Source organism: Pteropus vampyrus, unplaced genomic scaffold, assembly GCF_000151845.1.
Source record: "Pteropus vampyrus isolate Shadow unplaced genomic scaffold, Pvam_2.0 Scaffold11, whole genome shotgun sequence".
Classification (NCBI taxonomy): Eukaryota; Metazoa; Chordata; class Mammalia; order Chiroptera; family Pteropodidae; genus Pteropus; species Pteropus vampyrus.
Window position 1 is genome coordinate 613,134 of NW_011888792.1, and position 3,833 is coordinate 616,966.

The window sequence follows — 3,833 nt, forward strand, 5'->3', positions numbered from 1 at the left end:
TAGGTACTAGCTCCATAAAATTAACCTTAGCTCCTATAAATGTAAGGTCATATCTGATACTATGACCATCATTCTCAAATATGACACTCCAGTTAAGCCTTAGATATACAACCCATATTTCTAATTATGTACTGCTAACAAATGAAACAACTTCTTAATCTATGCAAATAATTATGATGCATGAAAATAAGAATACTTGATAAGAAATTCTAAATTCTGGGGAGATCAGAAAAAGAGAAAAAGATAAATAATTTATCTCTGTTTACAAAAGCTTAATCTACTAAATTGTCATGAGTTGCTGATAGTGTAAAAAAAAATGAGAAAGGGGGATCCACAACATTCCAAAATCCCGTAATCATTCTTCCTCAGTTCTGGGTAATTCTTATTTTGCTCTGTCTTAGGTTAGCAGTTTCATGAACCTATCAGCTTCTCTACCAGAATTCTAGAAATCCTAACTTAGTCCAGTGGTATGGTCTCAAAGTTATTTAAGCAATGCCATCAGAAGTCTGTACCCCAAAGTACCTGGAAAGGTCCTTTCATGGGTCTCTGTGACAGTCCCTTTTTGTTGAAGATGAGTGGGTACTCTTGTGAATTTTCTCTTATTTCTCATTTTTAACTTGACCCTTTTCTAGGCTCCAAATAAAAAATTGTTGGCAAATGTTTTTGGTAAAACCTCAGTTTTCTCTTCTATGATTCTTCCCTGGGTGTCTCCTTTACAACTCACACAGAACACTTCAGTCTGACACCTCTAGTCACCAAATGTGCGTGGGGTTTTCCCCACACTAAGCAATTAATTCTCTGCAGCACCAGCTGGATGTCCCACAATTTAACTCAATTTTGACACTATCTACCTGGAGATAATGTCCCACAAGTTAAAGGCTCAGTCCTACAAGACTGCTCCCCATCCCGCTTCAGATGCCAATCACAGTAGGTTCCTAGGTTACCTACAACTTCTGTCCAATCTGGTTACAAATTGAAAGTTCCCACAACCCCCTCCTCAGGTTCTATCAATTTGCTAGAGTGGCTCACAGAAATCAGAGGAAAACTTCACGATCGCCAGTATATTAAAGGATATGATAAAGGATATAAATGAATACCCAGATGAAGAGATACATAGGGCAAGGTCTGGCAGGGTCCCGAGCAAGAAGCTTCAGTCTTTGTGGGGTCAGGGTGTGTCACCCTCCCAGTGGATGTGTTCACCAACCTGGAAGCTCTCTGAACTCTGTACTATTGGGATTTTTATGGAGGCTTCCTTAAATAGGCACATCGAATTATTAACTCCATTTTTAATCCCTGTCCCCTCTCTGGAGGATGACAAATGGGGCTGGAAATTCCAACCTTCTAATCATGCCTTGGTCTTTCTGATGAACAGCCCCCATCTAACAGACAGCCAGAAGCCCACCTAGAGTAGCCTCAATAGGACAAAGGATGGTCCTAGTGCCCTTATCACTTAGGAATTTATAAGAATTTCAGGAGCTCTGTACCAAGAATGGAGGATAGGGGCTGGGTGGAGGGAGACCAATATATATATACATTTTCTATTATCTCATAGCAAGCAACATCAATGCAGATTCTAAATGGAAGAGGAGAAATCATGAAGATATAAGCATGAAAAGTATTAAAATATAACCTTTCTGCTAAGAATTGAGTCCTTGGTGTTAGGAGAGGTGGGCTTTTCATTAGTTATATTATAAGTTAACTTTTCTAATATGATAGATTTGGAAACAAAAGTCTATTGTTTTTCCTTCAAAAATTTTAATACTAAAAAATTCCAAACTGTCTACAGCCATGCCACCCTGAACAAGCCCAATCCTGTCTGATCTTAGAAGCTAAGCAGGGTTGGGCCTGCTTAGTACTTGGATGGGAGACCACCTAGGAACACCAGGTGCTGTAGGCGTAAAAAATAAAAAATAAGAGATTGTAAACTGACAAGGTCCTTACAATCTGTGAGGTCAACCAAAGGTTGCCTCGCTTAAAAATAAAATAAAATAAAAAATTCCAAACTGCTAAGATTCAGTTTTGTGCTATTAATGTTTAAATGTCTCAAACTGGAGTTTTCTGATTAACTTTTTAAGATTCAAATACAAGGCAAAAAGTAAGGAGAAAAGAATACATGTAAATAAAGAAGAGTAGTTTTCAGGAAGTTGAGAGCTGTAGTCATTTGGGGATCTTGGTTCAGCATTTATGTTCAATCAAACCACAGAAACAGGCCTATATGAAACCTAAACAAATTGAATCTAACTCAGCGGGAAGCTAAGTGATAAAATCTTGCAACTTTGTTCAGAGTTAAAACAAAGGGAAAGAGAATTTCCTGGCATCATGCCACAAAAACTTAATTCAGTATTTAAAAAATTCATCCCCACATCCCTATTATTTCTATCGACTATAAAGTATGTTTTTTTAAAAGAACATTATTTTTGTTCAAGATATTTTCCTAACAGATTTTAGCGCTCAAAAAAAGTTAGTGTTAGTATGCCATCTGTGTTCATCCCCCAATATCAGAATAGAGGCTGGCTACATATAGAGGTTCCTGGTACCAACAAACAAACATACATCTCAGTTATCATTGTTGAAAGATTTGATTTTAATAAAGCTGAAATTAAATCTTATAACAGGATTTTTTTTTTTTATTGGTCAGTTAATAAAAGACCAAGCTCGGTTTGGTATACCAAATTTTCAAAACAATACTAATATAGAAAAACATATCTAAAGTAATGTTCACCAAAGTGAGGACTGGCAAAAATAATTCTACAAAACACTCACCCAAAGAGTCCCAGGATCATTTCTAATCATAGGATTAAAGAATCCTGAATATTCTATATTCTTACTAGAGCTTCACAATGTACTTCACATATTAAAGGCTTTAAGAGGTCCTAAAATATAGAAACATCTTTCATTTTGTTTAGCACACTGTTTTCCAAATGTATTTTTTCTTTTCTTTTGTCATAACAATAATTATCCTGCTCAACCAAATTTTGAAAAACATTGCTTTGGGAAGCACTAATCCAGAGAGTGACCAGGATGCTGAAATGTCTGGGAAATGAAAGAACTGGGAATGGAGGAAGAGAAGGTGGAGCTTGGACTCACACAGACCTGCTTCGAATCCCAGCTCAGCCACATAGAACCTGCACGACCTTTCTCATCTGTAAAATATTTATGAAAATACTGATCTCATAAAGTTTTTGTAAAGATTAGCAACAGGGTGCACAAAACATCTAGAGCAGTGTGTGGTTCATAGCGGGCAATAAAATGTTAGCATATTTCTTTCTTGTTATTGTTAAGCACTTCACCAGGATAAAAGACAGAAAAAAGAAGAAAGATAATAGTTGGAGAGCTTTCACATAGAAGAGGGAATTGCCTACTACAAGCCCGTCCAGATGGCAGAAAAAGGATCAACAGGCAGAAGCTGTACAAAAGCATATCTCTGCCCCAGGAAAAAGTGCTCTATGACTGAGCATGTGAAATGGAAAAGTTGCTTACTAAAACATTGAGCCCCTTATCACTGGCCACTTTAATCAACTAGAAAGTCATACAGTAAGAATGTTGTAAACTAGATTCGTAGTAGTGGAAGATCCCTTCCAAATACAGCATTTCATGATTCTAATTTCACAGAGGTACCTCCTCTCTACCCCCACATATTCCAAGGGCTTAAAATTCATACAAGTGATGAATTACTGGGTACTGAACTTTTGCCCATAAAGCCCCTGCCTACCTACCAAATTGGGGAAGAAAAGAACACATATGGAACATGCTTACCAACTACGAAGATTTGGTTCAGTCAATCTAACTATTTTTCTTGTGTTCAAAAACATTCAGAAGTGCACCTGTAACTT

General features: G+C 37.0%; 1 pseudogene; it reads left to right on the top strand.

The window, feature by feature from the left end:
- The first annotated feature begins 1,778 nt into the window (after positions 1 to 1,778).
- On the top strand, positions 1,779 to 1,897 carry LOC111732161 (annotated as a pseudogene).
- Positions 1,898 to 3,833: the final 1,936 nt, after the last annotated feature.